The 14,422-nt window shown below is 42.6% G+C and overlaps 1 long non-coding RNA gene across 1 annotated transcript; it reads left to right on the top strand.

Moving 5' to 3' along the window:
- The first annotated feature begins 10,114 nt into the window (after positions 1 to 10,114).
- On the top strand, positions 10,115 to 13,463 carry LOC114067318. The gene is made up of 3 exons (XR_003573375.1): positions 10,115 to 10,205; positions 10,458 to 10,496; positions 13,356 to 13,463. It is a non-coding gene; the product is annotated as an uncharacterized LOC114067318 (long non-coding RNA).
- Positions 13,464 to 14,422: the final 959 nt, after the last annotated feature.

A 14,422-nucleotide genomic window follows, 5' to 3' on the forward strand; every position in this document is an offset into this window, starting at 1 on the left:
CTCAATTTATTTTATTTTTTTTTTTTTTTAAACACTGACTGATTCCCCCCACCCCCGTTTCAGGACCGATGCTGTCATAATACTTTCCCAACGCTATAATTTTTATTACCAATCCTAATTAAACGCTGTAACTTTTGAGAATCAGATTAATTCGAACCATCAGCACAATGCAAAGTGCTGTTATCATCAGAGACCATAAAATGTTCAAGGAACCATAATTTTACTACATAGCTGCAGTGGCATATGTCCAAGGATCTGGCTACCTTTGTTTAGCTGACATGGACTGTAATGTGTGCACTTCTGAGCAGTGCAGCATGAATAGAAATGATATGTTCCTCAGCTGTTGAATTGCACATTCCAGCCATAAGTCAACAAACATTAGAGAAAAGACATCACCTCTGCCATCACCGAAACGCTCCTTCCACGCTATAAATATTATATGAATTCTATGGTTTCTGTACAATAGATAAAAGGACAGATAGAGGTGGGAGGTTGTTATACACGAAAACTGCACTTCACTGGTGAGCTGGGTAGCAGTGGACGTGATAGTTAGCCACACTGTCACCAAAGATTTTTCTGCCCTTGGCCCACACTCCATGAATTTGCGTTGCACAGCAGCTACTTCAGCTGGTTTGATCTCCAGCCAGGACACATATTGATCATCAGTTCAGTGCCCTGGCCAGAAGGACAGGTTCCAGTAACCTGCTTCCTTTTAGAACAATTTCTGCATTTTTATTTTTTTTATTGTTTTTCCCCATAGGTATTGGGTAGCAAGTAGTGAATTTTGATTCCAACTCACGCAGTGGCAAAGTTGGTCTCTGTGTTCTGTCCCAGCTTTATCCCTTGTGTGGTGACATTATGGAAGATCTCACTGGTCATTACAGATATAATTACCTGGCACTGACAGACAGAGAGGCGTTAATCTGACCCTGCAAGCAGTTAGGCTGGAGCTTCATGTTTAGGTTTTCTTCACAGCAGACAAAAAGGCACTTTGAGAGAACCATTACTCCTACTTATTTTAGGTAGTCTGCGGTGAGATGAGATGAAATGCAGATCAAAAATACCCAGGCTTCTCTAGTCCCACAGATTGAGCCTGTGGAACTGGCTTGGGGTCAGCTGTGGGGGTGGTGGCAGCAGCGCTGGGTGAGATGGACCCCCCACCACACAACTGTGGCTGGTTTCAGTCCACTTTCAACCAGCTACCAGCTCCACGTGCGCTGCTCCAGGATCCTCTGAGGGGTTTGGTGGAGGATCTGACTCTGCCAGGTTTGACTCTGCCTTACTGAACTTGACTTGCTTTGTCAATCCATGTTATCGAGCGGGGCTGTGAAGCCTGCAGTGCTGTTTGCCCCTGAGCATCCCAACAGCAGATACCCTTATGTTTCTGCTCACTGGGAGCTGATATTGCTACTTGATTGTGTATACAATCTCTTTGATTGGCACTACAAGCCCCCTGCCCCATTAAATAGCAATAATATCTTGCAGACTTGCACGTTCCAGGCTTCATGGTGAGACCAAAGTGGGAAAATCTCTGTCAGTTTAGAGACTGATGCAGACGATGCGTGTTTGTGTCAGTGGGTTTTGTGGATCTCCTGCTCCTGCCCCCTTCCCAACACCTTGACTGTATGCAGGGAGTTACTGCTGCAGAGAGAAGGCAATTAGTGTGAGATTTGTCCCATAAAAAATTTTTATATTTGGGCTTTACCCAGCAGGCTTGTTTCAGACAAAATGTGGAATTCAGGAGCGTGTTTTCATGCCAAGAGTTGCAGCATCTGACCATGAGTGTCCAGCTCTATTTGTTCAGCATATGCGACACTCAGGAAGCTCTGGGCAGACGTGTGTGATTTTATAACAGCCATTGCTTGTAAAGGAAAAAATAATAAAGTGCAGAAGCATATTAATTATCCACTTTTTAATGTATATAGTGTTTTGCACACTGCTACTGTGGACATTGTTATCTGAGAGACTGTAATCTTAATGTTTCTAATGGGGACTGTTGTAGATTTACTGAAACTCTTACAGTTATGGTTTAAATTTAATATACACTCACTTTGAAAAAGCCTGTAGTTTTAGATTTTATGGTACCCAGTACTGTGTGCTTGGCTTATGACAGCAAAATCATAACTGAATGCTGGAATAAATGTGAATTTTTCTGTATCAAAGGGATCTCATCTTGATAACTTGCCTATTTTTAAATGTTAATCATCATATTCTCTTGTTGTTTTCTACAACTGTGTGCAAATACAAAACCTCATGTAAGCAAGTAAGTAAGTCTGAGTGTTGTGGTATCAATATGGCAAATATTGTCTAGTAGTCCTTGGTTCATAATGAATTAATGATTCTTGGGATCATGTTATTTGACCTCCTGATGACACGGGCTGTAGAAAATTTCACCCAGCAACTTCTCCTTTCCTTTCAGAAGAATGTTCAGACTTATTTAAAGAGTGCAGATAACTGGAACTCAGAGGTGTCCTGAGGGTAGTTGTTTTGGTGAGTAATTATTTCTGATGATTTATAAAAGAATAAATCCAATCTGAGTTTTTTTCTTTGTTCCATATGTTGAATCATCTTCATCCTTTGTCTGCTTAATTAAGGAGCCTGCTAGTAATGGAAATCATTTCCCATGATGTCGACAAATCATTGATTAGCCTTCTTTTTCCTGAAGTGATTATATAATTTAAACTCTTTCACACAATCTGTTTTCAGGCCCTTAAATCCTATGCATTTCTCTCTGTTTTTCAGCATCTTTTTAAGCTGGACATCAGAGGTGGCTATTCTGGGACAGCAGAACATTTTACTCATCTTCTCATCAACACCATACATAGAAATATCACCTTTCTAACCTTACCTCTCTTCTATCATCTAGGTGTTTCATCAGACCATGGCCCTGGGACCTTGTGTTCCGTTTGTCTCCCTGGTTCCCACATTTATTTTTTGATTCTCCAACTTTCAACCTACAGTTCTCCCTCCTGGAAGTGGAGTAGATCATTTGCCATTGCATTCTGTGATGCTAAACAGGTAGACTTGTGTTTTTCTGTATTAGTGTCTGATCTTTGGTAAGGCTGGGCATATGAGGGAGACAGAGTTATCTGACCGTGCTCATCTAAGCTTGGCAATATTTATCACTTAAGCCGGTTCTGAGTTGCACTGGGCTGTGAAACTTGTCTCTGTAGGCCCAGTTAAAAGCATGTCCACTCACTGATGGTTCCTCATTAAAATTACATCTTGTCAATTATCAGTGACTTCTAAAGTGCTCTGTAGTAATTCCATGTAATGATATTCTTACAGTCAGTGTGTGGTGCGTCACTGAGCTGTTGGCAAAAAACAAGCCTGCAGTGCTGGCACAGCTGCTGCCCCCCCCCTTCTCTCCCACATTTTATTAAGTGTATTAAAAAATAATTTCGGGATTATTCAAAAGGCTGATTGAGGCTCCCATCACATGCAGATATGGGATTCCCTGCAGTCACAATGATTTCTGTTGCTTTCAGCTTCCAGGTGGCCACTGGTTTTCCAGGAGAGACTTTGTGGACAGGCTTATGCTGCTATTGAGGTATTCATAAAATCAACCATGACAAAGACAAAGCAGATTACAAATTTGGGTTTTGAGCACTCTCGTTTACCCACACTCTTTGTCAGTTCTGGGGTTTCTGCTGGTGTCTAATCTAATGACTTTCTTTTCATTCCTTAGGAGTTCAGTCCTCCAGCAATTGCTCTGTGATGTTGCTTTGGGCCTCATGTCCTTCTCGACTGCTTACAATTGCACTAGTATTTGCAGTCCATCCAAAACTCTCCTGTGTATCTCCTTGCCTCATTTGTGTCTTTTCCTTAGCCAGATCATGTTTTTCCATTGTTCTGCCCTTGAGGTACTTCCTTTCCAGCAGGAATATGGAGTAAAACCTTTCCTCTTCTGATTTCCCATCCCCTCAGTGCTCACTCTGGTATTTCTTATTCATTTACCACCCCTTGTCCTTATCTCTGGGCCTCTCTGATTCCACCTTAATTACCTCTTTCTCTCTCTCTCTCTTTGCCACCTTTGCTTTTTCACAGTTTTTTTCTTGAACAGTCCATTTGTTTCCTTGACATTAACAATTACTGACAGCCTGGTATCTTGTCTCCAGCAGAGGCAAATAGCAGATGCTTAGGGAATAATATAAAAAGCGGGGTGAGAATATAATAATCTTAATATACCCTGGCAGCAGTGATCAGTGTCACGTCTGCCTGACTGTTGTGAATGTGTTTTAGCACAGCCCAGTGGGGGATATAATGCCTAAAACCTTATGGGTGAGGAAAGGATAATTTTGTAATACGGTAAATTTTCCTGTGTAACCACCTCTTCCCGAAAGTGCTGCCCTTTCCTTTCCTTTGCTTTGCTTTGCTTAGCACAAGCAGCCACATACTTGTTCCTGAGCCAGTCCTTATCCACAGGACTCCTCACACCTGATTGAGTAGAAGCTTGTGTTTCTCTCCCTTGAGTCTCCTTGAGATGCTTGCAGTGTGGCAAGATGAAGGGAGGAATCCTTGTGCTTGCTTATGAGCCCTTAAATGATCATGCTGCTGGACAGACTCCTCTGGCATTCAAACTCTGACTGGTTGCAATTCAATCTGACAAGTGTGATGCTGAAAATTTATGAAAATCACGGCCACATAGGAGAGGGAGAGACCCAAAACCAGTATCCCTCACCTCCTGAGGGGTTACAGGTGTCTGTCCTGCTTGTCCCGTGGCAGAGCATCCCAGGACCGTGCACATGGTGGCCAAGTGACCAGCAGCAGGGGCTGGCCCCAAACTGCACAGCTGCTCTTCTCCATCAGTGATTTGATGAATCAGGGCTTGACACAGAGAATGTGGGAGGCTGTGGGGGTTACCACGATGTGCACTTTGCTACAGTGTGAGATTGAGATGTATCACAGCAGCCAAGTTTGTAGGAGGAGGCGTGTGGAGGGTTTGAGGGCCTTTTCTCTCTGCACCTTCGTGGTTACTTTGGGGTTCATTCACTATTTACAAGTTATTTGTTGTCTCCAGTTACTAGTTACTAGTTCTTCAGTTGACACTTGCTACCATCAGTGTCCTAGTATCTAACACACCAGTTTGATTTATCCTCACCTGATTGTCAGCTTTACTGATAGAATTATTTTATTTCAGGGTCCTATTTCCTTCACGTGATATATTTTCTTCTGTGGTTGTTGCTTTGTACATTACTATGTGAAAAAACTTTTGGAGAAGTCCTTGGAACTTCCTTAGGGTAACCTGTAAAGGACATAAGCACTTTATAGAAGTGGGAAGACAGAAACACTTTATAGATATGACAGATATTCAGTATCCAGCTCTTCACTGCTTGACCTCATCAGTTAGGGAAAGGATTCTTCTGTTTATATAGGTGGGTCCATAAGTCCCTCCAGCTCTAACTGCTCCAAGACACGCCACGTGATCGTTGAATAAGACTGGACGTTATTCTTGCTGCCTGTTTTTCCCCTCTCCTCCCAGAAGCAGAGGAGTGCCTATGGGGAGCTGTGCCAAGTGATCCCAGCAGTGGCTTGAGAGGATGTTCAGAACAGGGCGAGGCACAAAATGTGCCTTTCCCAGATGGAGGTTTCCAACTTTGGGCAAAGTTGTGCGTGCCAGAGCTCAGGAATGTGCGCATATGTAAATTATCTTGTTAGGAATTCAGGGCAGAAAGGCACGTAGTTCCTTTGATGCCAAAGGGAACTGTATCGAGAGACTCAGGGTAGAAATATGCCTCCTGATACATGTTTTAGTTCTGTATAAATCATCTGTAAGTGTAGCACACTCTATTCATTTAGCTGGTGACAGTGTTATTTAGGGGTGATATGAAACAGTCACAAAGTAATAAGGACTGCCTGAGAAGAAAATATGTGCTAAAGCTCTTAGGTGTAATGCTAATTTAAATAAAACATGTGCTCTGTTGGGGCTATAGAACATTTCTCCTGGAAGTCTTTATAATATTCAAGACATGGATGCTTAAAAGTTGGTTTTCCTCAAAATGAAGATGCCATGATTATTTAAGAGTGCTGAGACTCCTTTTTAGGTTGAGTTGATTCATTCTGTCCTTAAAAGAATGTTTTATGGGTATCTTAGCAGTAGGGACACCTGTGATTATCTAATGTATGCAAATGCAGTCCAGCAGCCTATATCCCTAAACATGATAGAAAGCACGGGGAGGAAATCCTCATCATGATGCCAAGCCAGACCATGTTTCAAGTTAGGCTGATGAGCAAGGGCATGTTAAGCAGATATTACTTTAATGATTGCTGATGCAGATACAGGGCACAGAAAAAGATCATAACTCTCTGTAAAAGCTGAATAAAAAGAAATTTTCAAAAAGAAATCTTCAGGTTTTATATTAGACCAAATTATGAATATGCTAAGGGTAACAGCCATTCCACCTGGGCGGGGGGGAGGTGTTTATTGCCCCAGCTCTGAAGGTTATTCACTGTGTGGGTATTATGCTGTAAAATCCTTTGCTGAAGTGATAACCTTGTGCTGTGTGCAAACAAAGTGAGGGTAGATTGAAGTAATTGCCTCTATCTCACAGTGCAGATGCTTTCTAGTTATGGTGCAAATATTAGAGCAGACAAGTCTTAAAAAATTCAAGTATACCTTTATACACATTAAAAGATAGTTATGCGGTTTTTAATGTGTAGATTATTAGAATTTGGATTAGAGCATGGTTATGATAAAAGGTTGTTGTACTGTCTGTTGAGGAACACACCTAGTGCAGGCAGCTCCATGTGCAGCTGCAGGTTGTGCCTCGGGTGCCTGAGCTCCTGGTTGTAATGGATAAGGTAGGTTTACCCCTGGCTCTTTCAGCTGTGGCAGGGCAAATACTGTGCCTGCAGCGCTTCAGGGAAACTTCCTGTGGGCTGGGAAAGAGAAGGTGTGAATAATGTGCTAATGACGCTAATTTTGGAGAAGAGATACCCAGGAGGGCAAGCTGTCTCCCTCCCTGATGAAGCTGTGAGCACCACGTGCTTACAGAGGTTCGTTCTGTTGCTGTTTAATTCACTTGGGCTCATGTGACTCCTTTTCTATATGTTCTCACCTCTCAGAAAATGTGGTTTCACAGGTCACAGTGGTTCTAATTGCATATCTTAATAGGAGAGGATGACTTACAGAGATTGTTTTATTGTCCTGCCACATAAACTCTTCAGTAAATGCATATGATCACAGAATCATTTAGGTTGGAAAAGACCTCCAAGATCGTTGAGTCCAACCTTTTGACTGATCAGTCCCTTGACCTCCCTACCTTCCAATAAATCAGCACTCCCAACCTTAAACTGTTTCATGTTCCCAGATTTCCCTTTCCTGAGCCCCCACACCTGGCCAACAGTGTTGAGGTAGGAGAAGTGAAGTGTCCTGCCTGTAAGACAAACAAGCACTGACATTTTTGTGTAATGCTTTCCAACACACCTCTATTGTGCTGGATCTCTTATTAAGACTTTACAAGCTTGGCTAGTCATGCAGCTTTACTGCTCTGTTTGTCATCTGGCTATTAGCTGTGGCTGAAGGAAGAACTAACTCCAGAATCGAAGTGAAAGACTCAGTGCATCTGTAATAAACAAGCAAAGGAACAAGCCCCAATCTGCTCAGTCTCTAAACAGTGTTGCTGTACAGCTGTATCAACATTTTCGTGTGTAGGCTGTGTCCTGGGCCATGGATTCCAGAAGGTAATTTCGACCAGGAGATGACTCCCAGCCACATCACTGCCCCAGGCAATGCTGAATTCAGAACCCTCTTACTGAATTTGCAAGTGGGTTTACAATGTCATCTAACATTGATGCAGAAGACTGCATCTCCCAGAGATGAGTACAAAGCCCACTGGAAACACTTTGTGAATAATAATTATAGACCTGCATTCACCTCTGACTTTTGTTTCAAGATTTCTGTGGGTAACCTGCATGCTGAGATAGATAGAATTTTCTCCTCTGTGTTGTTCAGGGACTTCTTTTTTTTGCTTCTGGCTGATTGAGGAAAAATGAGAAAATGCTTAAATTGAACACTAGACTTCCTAATAGTATGAAAAGCATCCTAAGGGCGTTGGATGTGTGTTGTAATGGCAGTGCTGTCTTTGAAGATGGGTAGCTGAGAGGTCAAGCTTGAAAATCTTGATATAATTTTCTAAGATCATTCAGTTTTGTCAGTATGAGAGATTTTTGATTGGAGAGGAAATGAAAGAAATGAATGAGGTGGTTTTCCTCTTATTTTTTTGCACAAATGTAGATGCTGACTCTGGAAAAGATGAACATCCAAGGAAAAACTACTGCCTGGAGGAGTTGCTGCCATCTTTTATAATAGCTCTTGCTGTACTGCTGTATAAAAATCCACTGCAATGGCAGGTAATTTTGGAAATGCGTTAGGGCTTTTAGTGTCTTCTAAGGCTAAATTACCTGTTTATTAACAGTTCTTTGACTATCAGAAAAGCTTTTGAGAGTACTCAGTGTTTCCAGATTTAGAAATCTGTTTTTTGGAGTTTGGGGCAGTAATTGGTCATAGCAGAGCTCTGCAAATGCAAAAGGTTGACTTTTCGGGTGATATGGTTCATTTCTGGGGAGTCTCTGAGGCTTGACATAGGATATAACAACTCCAGATTAAACATTTTCTCAAGTTAGTGACTTTTATGTGCATGGCGTTTGCAAGCAAGTAGGGAAGGATATTAAAAAGGGACGTTTTATGTGGATTTAGCAAATAAAAGCTACATAACATTTACGTAGCAGCCACATCCTGTTAAATGTCTTTGAGTACCATGCAACAGAATCTCTCCAAATACTGATCACTGTTTCACTGTGATTGCAGTGGTCAGGGTGGACTTTGAGTCCCAGACTGCTGAAGGGTTCCTTGAAACAAGGCATTGAGTCTTTCAGAATAAATATTTTACTGCTCAGGTTCACACTGAGTGATTATTAACAGCACTGAATAAATGTGTGAAATCCTAGAAGCTGTGTGCAGTGTCTTACCCAGAAAGGTCCCTGGAAGCTGTGAAAACTGTGTTGGCAATCAGCAAGGGGTTACATCCTCAGGAGCCACAGTCACCTACGCCTTATGCGAAGAGGAGGAAGGAAAGAGAGGTGCTGACCCTCAGTGCAGGAACTTCTCAAGTTTGCAGCTGAATGTCTGCCAGAACTGAATGGAGAACTCTCTCTTTTGTCCCAAATTTACTGAAAATGTCCCTCAAAGCAGCTTTCTCCCTGGTCTTCATTTGAAATAAAGATGATAACTTTCTTTTCTAATTGCACCCAGTGAAACACACAAGTGCTGCCAGAATGAGACTGAGAAGTGAAATGTTCTGAGATAGTGCAATGGTCTATTTTTTAATGAGAGGCTTTATTTTATGATTTAATTATTGCACGACAAGGGTTGGTTTGAAGAATAAGAAGGCAGTTTGATTGGATTCTCAACTTTATAGGCAGGATCTAAAGGATTACTAGAAGGTGTTTCCCATAATGTTTACAACTCTTCTTTTACAACACTTCTTTGCACACATTTCATGGCTGACACAGATGTACGTACAGAAATAGTACATATTTATAGACTAAGCCTATAGTTTAAGGCAAATAAGCAGGCCTTGCCTTTAGTAGAATGTTTTCCTGCATAAGGACTCTGATTTTAAATAGTGTGGATAATGGTGTCTTTGCTATCTGAGGAGTGTATGGGTATGAGTCATGGTGTCATAAATACTACGGCTATTACAGTGAGCATCCAAGTGAAATTACACAAAATTATATATTTGCCAGGGTTCTTTTCTCTAACGGCCAAACTTCAAAATAGAAAGCTTTATTATTCATTTTGATGCATTTGAACTACTGAATGTTCTTGCTGGCCCACTAGACAGTTTAATAGGGCTCCTGAACATCATCAATAATTCATGCGTCTCTTAAACAGGGATGTGGTACTTGTTGTTCAACTCTAATCTGGGTGTACTACATTGTGAGCTACTATAGGATGCTCAGGGACATGCTCAGTGCTGGCTCTTGACGTCACAGAAATGTCAGGTTCTTGGATTTGAGCACCCTGTGTGTGGTGCTCCCAAACAGGGAATGGTCCTCTTTGCCCTCATCACAGCTGTTGCATTCCCTGAAAGGGAGAGGAGGACGTACAGAACCTGATGTGAACAGTGTAAATCATCCCCAGCATGTGACTGTCAGTGCTGGCTGGGCCAAAGATGGGAAGCTGATGGTCCAGGTGGGGAGATGTGGAGGAAACCTAGTCTGGGATACGTGAGGTTTCACGTAGCATTAGCACAAGTGAAAGTGGGTGTTAAACTGGAACTGAAAATCAAGTGGTTATTGTAGGATGTGTTCACTGATAGTCACGAAGAAACCTAATGGGATGTGATTTTTTTTTTTTCCTTCTGAAGTATGTCTTTGACTTCATTGTTTTTATTCTGTTTTATACGTCACACACGCTGTGCCATCCCTTGCTGTTCTAAATACCATACCCAGAGAGAAGGTTTCAGAATCAAAGAGGGTAAGAAAGACTGAGGGTGAGTACAATGAGTGCTATTCCTGGAGGGCTGTACTCTTGACATGCTTTATGGAGGTCTGCTGGCAACATTGGCTGTCTTTGATCTCCTTTTGCCACTGGAGAACTGAGGCATGCAAAGCACTGAGGCGTGATATATTCAGGATGAGCATCTCAGCAGAGCTGAGAAATGACTGTGAGTTTCCTGGATAGCAATCCAACCTTTTTCTGCAAGAACCTTCCTCCTCTAGATTTGTCACATTTGAGCTGTGCTCATGTGTCTCTACGAACAGAGTAAGAAGTTAGAAAGAGCTCAAAAAATAAGAGTGTAATGTCTTGCACAGGTATTTGTGAAAAACTCTTAACAATGTTATTTTTGAATAAGAATTTGTTGCACAAAGAGCAGTAACTTGTCAGATAAATGCAAAAAACCAGCACATACAACCATTCAAGTGAGAGTTTTATTGCAGGTGGAATGAGTCCAGACTCAGGACCTTTTACTCCCTCCCTATTTAAACTTACTGTTCTTTATCAGGCTTCGAAGAAAAATCTCATGCTGACTTCTTGTGTTCTGTGTTGGTATCTGGATAAGGGTCAGACTGTGCCCCGTGTTTGTTCGGGATGCAGGAGGCTGAAGAACTCCCTGGTTATGCAGCTTTCAGGAGTCAAGCTCCAATCCCCAGGCAACCGTGGGCTGCGCTGGTTTGAAAATAGCTTTTTTTGCAGCTAGCTCAGGACCGGCAGTGCAGCACAGAGTTGCACCCTGCCAGTGTGATGTCTGTGTTAAGCGAGCTGGGGAGCAGAAGGAGGCTGTACAACTCTGTCCCAGCCTGACATTGCTTAAGGCCGGGGGAGATGCAGTTTCACCGGCACCAGCTCAGTGTTCCCTGTGCCTCACACATAGGGTTTCTAGCAAAAAATGGGCTGAAGTTTCCATTTTTCTATCCAGACTGCAATGAGGTTAGTCCTAACAATGTGCAGCTCCTTCTGGAAATAGTTTTTAGGTGGTGGGTGTATTTGAAAAGAAAGATGATGGTTCTTCACTTGCTTTTGGCTGTAATGATGACAGTGAGATTTCAACATTTTGCTCTTAACTGCTGGATTTCAGTGAACCTTTTACTCTCTCTGGGTGGAGTATTTGGGTCAAATGAAAATTCTGGCTCTGTGGCGAAAGAGCAGATGATGGCAGTGGCTGATGGTGATTACCAGTTGCCTTGCACTTATACCTTGGAATGGAGGCCAGTGAGAAAAGGCCAATTGTTCCATACCAAGAGTTACAGTACCCTCTGGTCTGGGACATGCAGCCTGAACAAGCCCAATTTTGCCATTAGACTGTCAGTAGGGCACGTGAGATCATGGCTCATTCACTGCACTGGACAGGGGAAGCTGGAACTACCAGCATCTGAATCTGTTTCCAAGGTGCTGGGCACAGAGAAGGGCTGTGAATCCCCACCGATCGTGGCCGAGCTTCGAGCGGCGCTGCCTTCGCTGCCCATTGCGTGTCTGGAGCTGCTGCTTTTGCAGTGGTACAGGTTGTGTTGTGCTCCTTTTGCCCAAACTACTCGTCACCAACCAAGTAGCTCTGAAATGTGACAGGATGATACCATTTCATAAGGAATTATTTTATCCCTTATTTTCCTCCCTCATTGCCGTGACAAGCGCTGGAGTCCCTCCAGACTGTCAGTGGGCTACAGCATGGGACCCTCTTTCCAAATCTGTTTTCTGCTTTATTTCTTAGTGTCATGTTTTGTTTCCATGGAAACTCCCCAACCTAACTCGAATGATAAGACTGTCAGGTGCATGAACAATGCTGTCATTAAAGAGCATCCTCAGGTCTGGATGTTTGCTCCTCCTGTCCTACCAGGCAGGGAATGTAGTGTCAGAAGACACTACGTGGCCACTAAAACTTGATGGGAGCCTGAAGGCTTTGGAAGAGCTGGTGAAGCCACCTGTTGCACCTCTGGAGAGGAGTTTCCTTTGGTTGTTGTTCCCCAAAGACCTTGTGCCCATAGCATTTATATTGATTAGAATGGAGGAATATTTTGCCATTTTTAAAAGAATGGGCTTGGGTTGTGTGTAAAAGCCTGTCTGCAAATTTGGTATTGAGAAGAACAGATTTATAATGGTAGTAAAAGAGGTTGAACAGAAAATATGTTGTTTCCAGGAAAAATGGATTAACCACAAAATGTACTTTGGAGTGAAGTGTTAACTTCTATCATTGACCATGGAAATATGTGAGGCAATTTTTGCATGCTATGAGGAATAAGAGTGGTTGATTAGCCTCAGTATTTCCTGCTTGCACCCTGGAATCTGCTCATGGCAATATCTCCCTCCTTTCAGCCCCATCCCTACTGTTTTCGTTGAAAAACACCAGTTCTTCAGAGAAAAGAAGCTCACTTTAGTGGAGAAAAAAATACTGTACCTGAAAGAATAGTTTCCCCTTTCCTCTCTTTGTGAAGCTTTTCAGATACTGTTATATTGGTAACCACTTTTTGTAAGTGCCGCATTAGCAGGACAAAATCACAGTGCACAAGAGAATTTGCAACCCTCTAAGGAGGAACCATTAGGCTGTGAGATAAAATGTGGCTCTGCATCTCTAAAAATAATATATTTGCATCTCTATAAGGAGTTCAATTTTGGTCGCCAGGAATAGTCTAGGCATCTTCATTGTAATTATTAAGAATTACTAGCTTGCACAATTACTGCTTTGAGAGAGATGTGAATGTACATGGTATTTTAGAGGACATGGAGAAGTGAAGAATTTATTGCTATTTAAAAAGCTGAAGTTTACTTGCTTGCTGGCAAACAGGATAGGAATTCAAGAATTGCCAAGGCGGAGAAGGCTTCAGGTTCGTCTTGTTTGGTGTCTCTGCTCTGACAGATGCAGAGACGTTCAGAGAAAGGGAGGAGCCTGATCTTGGGAGAGGCGAGAGAATGTCTTCAGCTAGTGACAAACCAGGAGGTGGAAGAGGGAGAGCAACCTAGAAGGTAGGAACAGCAGGAGTTTCTGCAGCGTGGAGTGAGGTGGTCAGGCCGTGGATTTGCTGCTTGTCTGCTCACATGAGGCGAGAATAGTAACATTCTCTGGAACAATTGCAAAATGCCCACAACTCTGCATCTTAGAACTTGTTTCGTGTATCAAGAAAAACAATTTTCCATTTTTTTTTTTTTTTTCCTGTAAAACTCTATCTGTGTGTTGCTGCTTTGTAGTGGGATGGAATCTTCCCATTCAGCAGCGTAGATCAGCTCTGTTCTTCTGCACCCTCTCCGTAGTGTCTGTCAGGTTTTTGTGTTGGTTTTTTTGTCTTTCATTAGCTTATTTCATTGATTAAAATAGATAAGATGTACTTTCTGCACGAACATTGCCAGAACTGAAAGCCCTCCAAAGGGCTGTGCTAACAGGTGCAGATACTCCTTATCAACACGTGGGTGTCAGCTCACTGTTCCATGCTTCTTTCATGGGTTCAGTCTTGGTGCAGACTGCCATTTGGCTATCATTTCGACATCCATAAGTATTTCCTGCTGCAGAACTCTGTTGGAATGAGCTCCTAACATGCCTGTCTTCTGGTCCTTGAAAAGCCCCATTTTTCACAGCATATTTTCTTTTGAAGTCCGATTCAAAGCCCATTGTCGTTGGTGTAGTCTCCCATGCATTCTAATGCAGCCAAATCAATGGTCATGCATTTAGGAACAAAGAAAATTGCTTGCATCTGCAGGGTGGGAGGATTCAGTCTTAGAGTGCCATGATGTTGAAGGGACTTGGGTGTCAGGCTGGAAGCCAGCCACGTGTGAGCTTCAGCTTTGTGTGACTGAATGTGTGGCCCTTGGCTGTACCTGTGGGGGAAGGATTGTTGTTCTCATGCACCCTGCTGATGACACAACTGCTTTAGACATTCAGCCCCTCTCTGATGCTAACACGTTTTTTTGAAAAAAAAGGATTATAGAAAT

The sequence above is a fragment of the Empidonax traillii genome, unplaced genomic scaffold (assembly GCF_003031625.1).
Source record: "Empidonax traillii isolate 1590-97213 ecotype Southwest subspecies unplaced genomic scaffold, ASM303162v1 scaffold898:size721216, whole genome shotgun sequence".
Taxonomy (NCBI): Eukaryota; Metazoa; Chordata; class Aves; order Passeriformes; family Tyrannidae; genus Empidonax; species Empidonax traillii.